Source organism: Syngnathus floridae, chromosome 6 (genome assembly GCF_059516105.1).
Source record: "Syngnathus floridae isolate MCC-2025c chromosome 6, RoL_Sflo_1.0, whole genome shotgun sequence".
Lineage (NCBI taxonomy): Eukaryota > Metazoa > Chordata > Actinopteri > Syngnathiformes > Syngnathidae > Syngnathus > Syngnathus floridae.
This window is the reverse complement of record NC_142418.1, coordinates 8,616,762-8,630,689: the sequence shown is the minus strand read 5'-3', so window position 1 is coordinate 8,630,689 and position 13,928 is coordinate 8,616,762. Positions and strand designations below refer to the sequence as shown.

The 13,928-nt window shown below is 41.6% G+C and overlaps 1 long non-coding RNA gene across 11 annotated transcripts in view; it reads left to right on the top strand.

The window, feature by feature from the left end:
* LOC148396396 (uncharacterized) overlaps positions 1-13,928 on the top strand; it is a 97,537-nt gene that overhangs the window by 77,036 nt on the left and 6,573 nt on the right. For 3 of the 11 annotated variants that reach the window (XR_015859266.1, XR_015859272.1, XR_015859267.1), the window contains one exon: positions 7,836-7,923. The exons of 6 other annotated variants lie outside the window; for them this stretch is intronic. This is a non-coding gene — a long non-coding RNA (uncharacterized LOC148396396). Of the gene's footprint in view, positions 1-7,835; positions 13,154-13,928 lie in introns of those variants that run through there. 2 more of the 11 variants (XR_015859265.1, XR_015859268.1) reach the window with 2 other exon arrangements.

The window sequence follows — 13,928 nt, the reverse complement described above, 5'->3', positions numbered from 1 at the left end:
AAAAAAATGAAAAAATAAAATAAAATAGAAATAGTCAATGCAGTAGGTTGTAGATTACCTGCTTACACAAGTTTGAAAAGACTATAAACGTATCGATCCCTGCTCACATCTATTATTTCATTATTAATAAATCCCATAATTTATCTATCTATACATAATTAAAACATAAAATCAAAAGCACAAAAGATCAAAAGCAGTCGAGACTCCCTGCTAGGAAGAGGAATCGAACAGCAGAAAGTTCATTGTTTCATTGAAACACCCACACACCACACCTGCCTCCTATGCAAACTTTCTTTGTTGGGATCAATTGCCTTGTTTGCACATGAACGACAAACATTTCCTGGCAAACATAGCTGAGCATAATTTGTATGACACGTGGACGACCTTGAGGATAATGCTCAGGAATATGAATCAGTAGCGTTCACTATGGGTCTGTGTACATAATATATATATATATAATATATATACATACATACATACATATATATATAGGCACGGGGAGAACATGCAAACTCCACACAGGGAGAGCCGGAGTGGAATCGAACCCACACCCTTTGAACTGTGAGACGGGCGTGCTAACCAGTGTTCCACAGTGCCATGACCAACTGTGGTCCAGAACGTGCAAACACAATCTGCTACAGATGAGTAAGGTTGAAAAAAAAGCCTGTGCAAATGAAGTATTCAATGTGCAAAACATTTAAAGTAACATATTTGCTTTTACTTTTTTTGTGAACGTTTTATTTCCCAACATGTTTGCCAAAAAAAAATGAAAACATTTAGAATTTGGGACATAAAAGTGCAACGGTAAAGGTGAAAAGCCCAAATAAATTACTAAAACAACAACAAACAATCTCATTAAGAGTAATTTGGGGTTCAACGCCATTGAGCGCGCTACAACCTCTCGTACAATTCCCGAATGCTATCGTGGAATGATACCTTATCGTTGCTGTTTGACAAGAAAGACTGAGTGGGGTTGCTCATCGCGTGGCATATGAGTTTTCATTTTTTCACAGTTTTCACTGGAGCGTTTGTTAACACGCTTTTGTCGCATTTTGATGACACACGCACTGTGCAACTGTTTGTGGCCGGGGTTGCCAAATATTTTGCCCCCGCCTAATTAAGCCTGGTTTACAATGTGTTTAGTGGGGTTTTATTTTGAATTCTAAGAAGAGAAAACCACTCTTGGATGAAAAGGAACTGCCTTTCAAAAACCGTTCATTGGCCGCAGAATGAGCTTGGTCACAAAAACGTGCACGGAGCATGCGCATACTAATACTCTTAATTTAATTTCCAAGCCTCCTTCTGTTTGTTGCACCCTCGAGTGCATTACGTCCTCATTCACCTCCTTCAAAAACACACCAGAAACACTTGTCACCTCAAGGGGGAGAAGAATTAGAAAACAACATCCTACTGACTTGCCACGAGGTGCTTTTGACAGAGACATGTCAAATGCAGCTTTTCTTGTTATTGCTAATTGCAGATTGTTTCCTTTAGCTCATGCACTTCCAGCCCAGGTAAAAATGTAACTTTAACGTCTATCGCTGTCAGTGGCAGTGAATGAGTTAGTTTTGTCGGCAAGTAGTCTCATCAGAGCAGGCTCATTTTTTTCACGTTTGTCTCATGCGAGATAGTTTTCCCATATGTCAACGCTATACACATTTTATATCCCAACCCGATACACACACATACAGTATATCATCTCATTTCTTGAGCATCTGTCATAATATCTACAGTGAGAAGAAATGAAAATGTGACAGGCTTTGAAACAACATTTTGGAGTACAAGTAGTTTGTGTGTATGCTTATGCGCGTTCATATAGCATTGATCACAGGTGACGATGAGCAAAGGACACTGGTCCAGTGGTTAACGCACAGCATGAAGATTCTGGGTTTGTATCTGTGTGGGCTTGTACATTTTTGTGGAGTGTGCGTGCTCCAGCTTGCTCCTCACAGCGCTCAAACTTGTATACTGCTTAACCAAATCATTAGACATTGCGAGCATCAGTTGCCTAATGTTTCTGGAATAGTTATTAATTCATCAGTATGTAGAAGCTCCTTAATCAAAAGGAAAGGCAACTTTATTGATGTAGCAAATTTCAAGGCAACTCAATGTTCTTCACACAGCCAAATGCACATAACCTAAAAGTATTTAAAAATAAACAGCTGGATATATTCATAAAACAAAGAGAACCAAAGTCTCTCATTAAAATTACTAAAAGAATGTACAACAGAATTTTAAAATCCATCCTACAGCTGACTGGGAGGTGGTGTAAAGCCTCTCGATAAGAATAATCGCAAATAGACGGACAGTTTGACTGATTGAGTCCCGCATACTGATCAAAGATTGCAAAGTAGCTGAGCTTAAGTAAGAAATTCTTTTGATAATGAAGGACATCAGACCCAAGTATATTTGAGGCAACTGGACAAAAACAGCCACGCACTCCAATTTAATTGTTTTGTAATGCATCTCCATACCGTCATATTCCCCTGGCTGAAACCCATTCGTCAGATTTATTCTATCACACAATTTGCACATTTATGAATGGCAATGACGTAATGTTCCACTCGACATCTCTTTTACCACCCAGCCCCACTGTAATACAATCTTCCATGTCCTCCTCTCTTTTACTATACTTGCATTTCTTCATCGGAACACCTGGAGGTGTGCATAGCCTCTACCACATTATTTCCAGATCAAACAGAATCCAGCAAGATGAGTTATGAGATAAGGTAGATCCTGGACAGGTGGCACGAATGACGGTAAACGATAAATACATACTGAAGCCATCCCACTTTCTGGCAAGGAACTCACATGTAACATTTATGACACATTTGCATGACCTGAGGATGTACTGGCATTCCAGGTTCGCTTGTAGAAAGCCCAGAGGACAAACTGTCAGGAAGTTCACAGGGAGTAAAAGTAGCGCCAAAATCACACAGAACCAGACCAACCAGATGTCTGTTTGTGGAAAGTGGACTGAAAGAAATTGTGAGAAAGCAAGAAACACCAAATGAAATATTAATCAGTGAATCCGCACCAAATACTTTGCTGCTGTCGTGATATTACGTAAGACAGCGAATTGGGAGTTCCCTTGTAGAGTCTGTTCCTCTTTTTCTGTGGGTGCTTTTCTGCTGAATGAAAACTGAATTTGTAGGAGAGCAATCCCCTTTGCTTTGTTTTACTGTGTTTAAGAATTAACAAATTACAGTTAAAGTTATAGCAATAGAACACCTTGCTATCACGCCTGCAGAGTGAAAATTATTTAAAAAAAAAAAAAAAAAAAAAGGTCTCCCTCGGGTTTCCCTTAGATTGCTTAGTCTTGACTCGTGTGAGCTTTCTATGCCTGTTTTAAAGCACAGTACAATGGGACCTCAAGTTACAAACACCTCTTTTTACAAACAATGTATATGTTATTTTTTTAATGATCCCAAATCTGATAAGTTAATTTGACACAAAATCTTGTTTAGACGTTTACCAGTGCCGACCGTACCTGGTCACCGCTGCAACAAAGGTTCATGCCAAATAACACATGGACATCAATGGTCAGGCACGCTTTTATTTTGAAGTTTATCTCAGGAGTGTGTCGTGGCATAACGGCTAAATTGACAATTTGTTGCTATTTGCTTCCGATATTAACGATGCGATTTTACATGTAGCATAATGGCACAACCAGTGAAAAGGCACTTTGCATTTCAGCTTGAATGAAATTGCGTTGATGGTTTGGTGGTGGTAATGTCAATAGTATATACCACATTTTGTCACCTCATGCATGTGAAGAGATTAAAGTTCTTCTAAATACACATTTCAAATGAAATTACATATGTATGGACAATCATTCCCCCAGGTTTGACATTTGATCATAGATGGGAGACACCTTCAAAACAAAGTGCTGTAAACAAACATCTCCAAGAATTAGAGCTGGATGTCTTCCTTGTATGGTGCTGCAGCTTGTGTGCAGGTTGTGGTTGTATTCTCTCACCTTTGGAAGATGGCATACGTGTCCATGCTGACATTGTTTATTCAGCTTTTGTATTACAGTCGTGGGAACTGTGCTGGAGACTGTGAGGTCTTGGTGGTATCAGCTGGCTGCGCACAGTTGACCACACAACGTGCCCTCATCGGCACACACACATTGCGCTGAGGAATGCTGCTCACAATCCACCTTATCAGGTGTTTTGTCTGAGGGACATCCGAAGAGGGTTTGGCGTTTTAACTAATAGACCTTTCGGAATACATACCTTCCCTTTTTTTTTTTTTTTTGCTGCTCATCTCTGTCTCATCTTGTATGCGTTCACCCCAACTTGTACTTCTCCTTCGCAGCTTGTCAAATGTGTTGTGACATCCCCGTTTAATTCACCTGACTGGTCTGATCTGTCTGCTTGAACACAAGCAATTACGCGAACATAGACATTTCAACATTTATAACTGTCATACAAGAATGGACACAAGTTCTCTGTGATTATCTCACAGTACATGAAGATGAGGAGCTCATTTTCTGCTCTACATACTGGTCTTTAACTTTTTTTTTTTAATATACTGCTTTTTTATACCGTTCCATAAAATCCATTCCATCCTTTTTTATATTACCGCTACTCTTCTGTAGTCATATCACAAAAACATTCAAATATCCCCAAAACACGCTAAGATTTGCCGAGGTGTCACAAGATATGCCCGACATTTCACTGTCTGAAACGATCATGGCATAAGTTCTTCACACTTAAAGCCCCTGAAACGTTTTCTCTCCTTAGTCGATCCCTTCTACCTTGTTCCCAGGCCTGTCTGTATGCCTGACCCGTACCTTACAATTGATTTATCCCTGATTGTTAGACAGCCTCTGAAGCCGCCTCTTGATTGGCTCCATATGAGAGCAATGCCAAGGGGTCATCTATAACAATCATTTTCAGTGGCTCATTATTCCCCCAGCCAAACAACCCAAAGACCTAATTTCCTAGCGCACTGTTCATAAAAGTGACAGATGGCCAAAACCTGGAAAAGCTTTACTCTAATGGCAAGCTCACTGAAGTTCTACTACAATGCTCCTTAGTACGTTTGAAGGTTGCTGCCTGCTCGCTCGCTTTCTCACCCACTCCATCTACCTTCTCTACCCTGTTCTTTTTTTTTCAGAGAAGAAAAATATGAAGGAGAAGAACGCAATATGTGTAATAGCTTGATGCCGTATTTCATCCAGTTCCATTTTTCTCCTGTTTTTATGGCTCAGGTGAATCCTGTCCCCAAATATTTGTTAGGTAGTCTTCCTCTCTCTAAAGGCTCCCGCTACCTTTGCGTGGGGCAGCACTTAAAGTCACATGGACAGACAGAGGCCAACACAAGGTCTCTTTTCATCCCACAGACCTGTCGCTCTCTGCTGTTCAGGGTCATCTAGTAACTTGAGCAAGTCTGCACCCCTCCACGGCTGCCCGTGAGGGTCCTTTGCACTGCTTGTGTGATAAATGTGTGGCTTGGAACAACAGCTGAGACTATAAGCCTGCGCTCGGTGTTCCCACTGCCTGCTTCAGACACAAGCGTGGTTTCCTCATAGTTTGGCTCTTTGTCACGAATAACTTCTTTTCATTTCTCTCCTCCCGTGATTGCCAAACACTACTCTGCATTAAAACATTTCTTCGAGGACTCTTTTTTTCCCTCTTTTATGTATTTCCACTTGCGTGCATTTGGCAGATGGAAATGCTGGGTTGTAACTGCATCCGCAGCTTAGTTGCCTTGCAGGATTGTGGGGTGAGGGGGCACAAAGGGGATGTGCACAGTCTTTCATTTAGTTATCAATTGATTGTCTTGGCAAACTTTTTGGTGCATATTGGCTATTTTTGTCTTCTGATGAAGCAGCATGTGCACTGGTTGTAGCTACAGCCAAATAGAACATAGTGGAGGGATGTTTGCTGAATGTGACAGATTTGTTTAATGTTACTATCCGTCATACAAATGTAAAAATATGTATTAAATTGATAATACGTCGATAAGTTTGTGACAGACATCAGTGGCATGCAAAGGGGGTGCCAGAGGGGGAAAGGGCCCCGAGAAATCTACCAAAGGGGGGGGCATCCAGCCAAACAGTCTGCGGCAATATATTGACCTTATGCTTCCCAATCTTTTGTCTTCTGTTCTACTTTTCCAACTTGCACATAACTTTAAGTTAGTATTTAAGTTGAGTAAACACACGGCCCATCCGCTCACTTGAGCCACTCACTGTTTTTTACCTCCACTTCATTCATCCTACTGTCACTTTCACCGCCAATTCATCTAATAAAAATAGGGGGCCTAACCCCCATCTCCCTTGGCCATCTTTCATCCTGATTTTGTGGCCCTCCCATATGTGCCGCTAATCTCTCCCTTGTGTCTCTGAAATGTCAGTGCGGAGGAGCGAGCATGTACTTGCTCGCTATGGATTTCCAATGGAATGCACCATTTTCAGTCCACCCCGCGTACGTTGCCTGTTTTAATGGGCGGCGACTACGGTGTATTTATTTTCCTACTGGGTGTGGGAACTCAACCTGTTGGTACACTACCATTGTGAGATGGCCTGCAATTTCTCCTGAAGTTGTGAGTCACACACATATGTCGACACGCACACACATGCTGCCAAACAAACACCCTCCGTCATTTAGATTAGATTAGATATGCAATTAACAGTCAGGCTTGCAGTAAAAGCCACCTCAAGGTGCATTGTTAACAATGGGGTGAGGGCGGGGGACATGGCCCATGAGAAAGTAGAAAACCTGTCTGAGTAACCTGAGAATGATGAGTGTCAAAGCGGAAGCTGAGCACAATACTGCAAATGTGGCGTGATTGCCTGTGACTTTCAAAGAAAATGAATGGAATTTGAGTTTCGATTCAGTCAAGTTACCTTATCCCTTGGTTTATCTGAAGTTTTCAGAAGAGATAACATCCTATTATTTTTATTCATTCATTCATTTCATTCATTCATTCATATATATATTATATATATATATATATGTATGTGTGTGTGTGTGTGTGTGTGTGTGTGTGTATATATATATATATGTATATATATATATATATATATATATACACACACACACACACACACACACACACACATACACGCACATTCGCATACACATGCACGCACACACAGGTAAGTTGGCAAAACTTAGTGAGAGTCTGCGTGCGTTCTCCTGATTGTTTGTGTTTGAGAGGAGAGAGCCCTCACAAGTCAAAGAGGCTAAGTCCCAACTATCTGGCTCATTGGTAAACGCTGGAGGTCTGTGGACCAGGGCTTAGTGGAGGAGGGGTCAAAAAAAGTGAATGATGGAAGGAGGGAGCGGTGGAGGCCCCTGCAAGACAATTCCCCTGACGTTGGGTCATTCACAGACACAGGAAATGCTTGACCTCACACCCTGAGAAACGTCCACAGCGGGCCACTTGTGTTAAAGGTGTAATTGGGCATAATTAGAAGCTGGCAGAGGGAGAGAAATGGAGACGGAATTATATGCCCCACATGCCTTCCCTTCCCCATGCCTGGCTTCGTCTGGTGGCCTGCGACACAGCGGAGCCAAAATCTCACTGTGCAAATTTACAGCAAAATAAGCAAGAGAAATTTCACAACAACAACGCATCCTTTCAGCGCTGGTGCTAATTTAATACATCACACAAGCATGTGTGTTAATCATTTCAAGGGTGGACGTTTTTTGCGACACTACACTCAGGAAGCAAAATTGTCAACAAAATGTTTTTAGATCCGAGGTTTGCATTAGGACCCGTCGGTTCCTTCTTTGTTTACACACACTGCTTCACAGAAGGAGCCACCGCTTTAGTTCTCCACCTCATCATCGTCATTGTCATGTTCATCTTTCTCCCAGGCCCCACTTCCTGTTGATGATGGCACTTTTCTTTTCCGTGGGCTTGTGTTCACTCTCCATCCAACTCTCCAGTGTCTCAACTGTGGAGGTAAAACACAGACAGTCTGACACAGACTCCAGCAAACAGGCAGCTGCTCCCCCTCAAAGCAGAGACTGGAATGCACTTTCGTTTGGCCCTTTCATTCATAAGAAATAAACCATGGTCCCGCATGCTGGGGTTTTAGTGAGAGAAAGGGCTGTCAGCCATTGATGTGATAGGGGGTTGGGTCAGTGGAGGTTGGTGGGTGGGAGAAGGCTTTCAGGAAGGATTTGGAAAGGCAGACGGGTGTAAATCTCTCTGCAGACCCATCAGGTAAACTTACAACTAATCATGCTCACTTTGTCTGGGCACGTATTGATTATGGTTCAACATAGCCCTACAGTATTCTTTTTCGTTTCAGTGATTGATGAGAAAAATGAGAACAATCAGTTTGTTGTGTATGGAATGAGCTCAAGCAAGCGACAGAAGTTATCAATGGGCTCGATGAGAGCAAAGTTTCCATAACGAAAAGGAGTGGGGGAAGAGCTTGAAATGTAAGAAAGCTTCTGGGGGCTCGCTGCGGCGCTGAATGGGGGGCTGGGAAAGCAGGCTCGCAGCACACAACTCCCGACTAGTCAGTGATCACTCAGGAGGTCTGGAACTCTGACCTCTTACCCCTTAGAGGAGCGGATGCCACCATGGTGAAAATGTGAGAGGTGAGGTATGCGAGCCCCCTTAGCCCTGGCGGAAACCATTCCCCCCCACCTGATGATGAATGGGATGTTAGCATTGACACAAATTGGCCCATAATAATGACACAAGGTCGCTAAGCATACAGGCACAGAGTGACAGACTGCGAATTACAAAATGAAAGGCAAGGAGAGGGATGGGGACAGGCAGAAAAAAAAGTTTTGCAGGGAAAAAAAAATTTGTTTTCCAAAGCTGATGGGGGGCAGAGAATAATGGCTGAAGGTATTTGTGGTGGTTTCTTTTTTTCCACTCTTCTGAGCAGTGGGGTGGCAAAAAGGCCGCCACCACACAAAAAGTAGAAGATAGAGAGAGAAGCACACAAAAATCGCAGGATGCCACTCGGGAAAATGTGTGTCTTGTCGATTGGCTGCTGCGTACACAACACAGAAAATAGTAGAAATGAATAAAACAAAGTATAAACATTCCGTGTTTATTTGGTAAAGTAACCCACTGAATTGCGAACAATTGCGACTATTCGCAAAGGTAGCAAATATCGCTTGTCAGCAGGAATCGTTCGGTCGCAAATGTTCGCCAAATGGTCCCCTGACGTTCATCACACATTTGCCTATACTTTTCTTGTTGAAAGGGATTTTACCTTGCGACAAGAAAAAAAAAAAATTGGATGACGATGTCAACACGTCTCAAACTATTGGAGTATGCGTGGTGCGGTACGCCATTTCACGCTATAAAAAACAACATCCCAAATGTAGAATTTTCAGCCCATTTCTAAAAAGTTTTATCTATTTTTTTTACATGTATCTTGTTTTTTTTTTTTTATAAAAACTCCTCACTTTGAATCCAGTGGAGTGTTTACCTCATGTCCACGCGCCATGTACAGTTCTCTATAAATAGCTGCTCACTTCCCAGGCAGGATCAGAAGGAAACAGCGGCGTCCCTTTTTATAGCCATGGAATGACACAGCATGTTGATGCATGCTTCTTTTTTTTCCCCCCCTCTCTACCGTGTCTAGCCCAATAAGGCATCCTTCTGTGTTTTAGGAAACACATGTATTAGATTAGTCATGTTGGGAGGCAAGGGTCACACTCCTGTCAGTAATTGAAATGTGATTATGTATGAGCTAACATGATTACAGGGGTGAGGGGTTGGCTTGGTGATTGAGAGGTAAATGCCAGCCTCTGATCTGCTTGCTTACTCCACAGTAGACATTCCAGAGGTAATGGAACATAAACGGGTCCATCGCCATCATCGTGCCCAACCGGACCTCACAGTTTTCTGCTATTTCCTAAACTGTTATCCAACATGTTTATCGTGGGACACAAAATTCTTTAGTTGAGCGTTTTATAGCTTTTTGTCCTTTTGTCTTGTTTTGGATAGAAATATTTTAAATACGGGCATGAGTTGTTGCATGTAATTTTCTGCTGCCCCTCTTGTTGTGAGTCACGTGCATCCTTATTTGAAATGATACTCCGTGCTGTTAGACATAAAGCATACATGGTCACAATTTATGTGTTGTACTGGAAATATCGACCTGGAAAATTTGGTTTTCTGATTCTTCAAACCAGTTTCTTGTATGACAATTAGGAAATCAGATGAGTGGGGAAAAAAAACCCACCTGAACTGCAAAGTGGTTGTCATGGAAAGTGATTTGGGCCTCTGTGTAAACATGCAGAAGTGTAAATCCAAGTCAGACCAAGATCAAGTGGCTTTGTTGAATTTTCTTGCTCCTTGTCGGCAATATGTTTTGGGACATATGTTGTGTTCACACCTTTACCTTCTGGTCCAGCTTGTCATATAGGTGCTCAGAGCAGGGAAGCCGATGATGATGATGATTTTTCATCAGATATTCAAGATTGCGGTGGCAGAATTTCCGGTTCCAGCTCACAAGACACTTGCCAAGGCTAAAAATTTCTGACTCAACCATACACAATGGCAGGGCAGAATGTCCTCAAAGTAAACCAGATTATTCTGTTGGCTGTAATGTTCGTTGATCCAATCATTGATTGGATTGTCGAATTATTACGTTACACCTAATCCAAAAAATAGCATCAAATTCAAAGTATCAGCTGATCAAGCCAATGAGATGGATGGAAAGTCTGTCCCCCAGATGTACCGTGCGAGTTTTTTCAGTTTGACTGTTTGTTCTGTACAATAAAGTGATTGTGCAATTTGTAGTGACTGGCAGAGGTTTATCTTAATCTTCCACCTAGTTTATAATTCAAGGTATCACTATGTGTTGTGCAAATTGTCTTATTCCACCATTACGGTTATTGTTTTAGAAATTGTATTTACCTTTTACGTTACAGAGTACAGACTTCTTCTAAGGCCAAACAGTTGAATTGGGGGGGAAATCCAGCAAAGTATGCATTTGTGTTTGTTTGTCCATCTGTTCCTTAGTTAGCAGGCTACTTGCAGGTTTATAAAGGCTTATGAACAGATGGGAGGTGCCATATGCTGATTGGTCACATTATTTACTGGTTTGCTGTTTTGAAATGAATGTTGTGAAAAATGTTAATTATAAATTCAAAGCTAGAGGAAGGCAATAAAGTAGGGTTTGTTTTTTAAAAGTTCATGGACATTCAAGAGAAAGCCTATTATCAAAGTACAATTGCAGGAATCTTTCTAAAAAATAAGGCACAAGGCATTACTAATGCATTGTTCAGTTAACATACGAATGTTGTAAGCCTGACACTCAAGGCACAAATTAAAATTTTGTGGTGTGAGCAGGATGACCTGTCTCCCATCTGGTTGCAGTGCTCTATATTTTAGACAAGATGCACATGAAGTCTTCATATTCAATGCATTTGTGGCCCATATTTTTATAAAAAGAATCATGGAAAGGCATACATCCAACTCTATCGGGGTTACATTTGCAGATGTGCAGAAGATATTCTGATATGACAAAATGCGTTGAAGCTGGGTGTGACCTGGAAACTGTTTTTTCACCTCAAAGTGGCTTTACCTCCCTCTGCTCAAGTCAATAAAAAAGGTCAACTGTCATGATCTGATGTTGTTAACTTTGTTTAGTTTAGATTTCGTTGAGTTGTTTCATGTTTTTTCCTTTTCACATCTTGTCAACTCGCTAGGCTTACGTCTTCACCTGTTCTTGTCAGTCCTGTTCCTTGTGTCAGCCAATCATCTCCCTGGAACCAATTGATGTCTTGTCTAGGAGGACCCCCTTGTCTTGTCTACTTGGATTTAGTTTGCTGGTTTTGTTCATTCTTGCTGGGTTCATTGTTGTTGCTATCATGTTTTACGTAAATGTAGTCTAGCTATGTGTATGTATTCCGCTACATTTAGTCTGTTTTTTGTTACTTTAATTGTCTTGAGGACTGAATTGGCAATTCAGACTCAGAACCGAGACAGGGACGATAACCACCGTTCCATTCAAATTGGACTTTATTTTAAAAGCTTAGTTAGAAATCAAGTTATTTAAAATGGTAACACACTGCAGTCGTAGTTATCACATCTGTGTCACACTCAGGAGATCTGAGTGCCAACCTCCATTTGAGCGTCTCAGTGTGAAGTCCCTGTCCTTTTGTGACTTTTATTGCTACATGTGTCGCTTCCTATCTCCCGCTCGGTTACATTCCCAAAAACCTGCATTTTGGGTGAAGACTCTAAATTGCCTATAGGTGTGAACATGAGCGTGAATCGTATGTGTACAATCCCCACCTCTAACCTAAATTAAACTGGAGTATAACTGAGACAATAATATGGACAAGCTGCATAGTAAATGAACAGATGCTTGTAGTTAAGAAATTTCAGAAACTTGACTACTATTGGACATTTGGCAATTTTACACTAACAATGGAAAATACAGTTTCATATGTTCAAATGCTAACCCTGTTCAAGTAAATAAAAATGTAAGCTCGGATGCCAAAAATCAGCCAAAATAATCTCGTTTTCCAAAACGTCAAAACTATAGTAATTAAATCATTGCTTTGTCAGGTGACAAAAGTTAAGTGGAGATCAGTGCTCTTTGAGGACTTTACATTGAACTTAATTGTTGACATCATGAGGTCTTAGATCGACTTCTCCTAACTCAATTTCAGGGCCTCTTAATTGTGAAATTGTACTATAGCAAGTCAGCCTTGCCCCAGCTAACAGTTGTCCCACGTTATCACAGGATGTACATACATTAGATACTGTATAGACACCCTGACCCCTGCCCCTCGCTGTGGACTGTAGATTACGTGGGCTGGGCACCTCTCCTACACCCATTTATCTTTCTTTCACCTCCCTACAGCTCCTCTCCCCTTCCCCCTCTGTAATGTCTCAGCTGTTCTTTGCAGCCAGGCCTCGCGGACTGAGTGCCTGCTCTGTTATGGGTTCATTGGGCTGGTATGCAGCAGGAATCTTTGGATCAAGGTAATTTCACACTGTTCAACTTTTTCCCAGGCTGTTAAGCCTCCCGCTACCTCTGTGCCACTCTGAGTGGGGGATAGGGAGCAACACATGTAGCCATTAAATACACACAGGGGTTGGCGGGCCTGACGCCACCAACGATGTCAAAGATTTTGCCTGTACATTGGGGTTGCCATTTCTGTGCACAAACAGTGAACTTAACAGCTTGACCAAAAAAACAAAATATCAATAAATGAAAATGAAAGCTTACAGGTCTCCAGTCAATGACATCACAAATTCAAAAAAGTGTAGGGGCACTTAGATGATAACTTCTGATATCATGTAACAGTTTCATTCATGACATAGGACAACAGAGCATCAATTCATCCTCTTTGAAATATAAGAGCTGACCACTTGGCAGGGTGCCGCCATTTTCAAATTGCCTGACCGGAGGACATGTTTTGATTGGTTACTGCTCAACATAGGGGGAATTTTGTTTGTAGCAAATTTTATACTATGCAACTAATTGTTCGGCCCTAATATATATCTAGAGTATTTGTCACTGGGGACACAATTCTAATTCACTTATTATGCCCAGCCCTAGTCATGACCTGACAAATTTGGTAATCCCTGAGCTAGATTATATTTGGAAAAAAGTATACCTGTGGCGTGTGCTTTACTCTCACAGTGTTTTTGGCTCCACTTGAAGCTGCAGCTATGTGTCTCTGAGACAGGTTTCTGGAATGTTCCGATGTTGTGTTTTTGGCTGTCGTCAGGCCGTGTTAATTTGTTGTCTCTGCTTCGACCTCTCTGGTGGATGCGCTACAACTCAATTCATTTAATCCCTTCATCCCTAAGCAGACGTGAGTACCTGATGCACATGCAGATGGAGGGAAGCCCACTAAGAATTGTTGCAATAATCTTGTTCTCATCTCTGCTAAGGGCACCCACACATCTCATGTGCCATCTGTTACCATCTGCACACGGATAGGAAAACGGGGCCAACAGTAATTCCACTT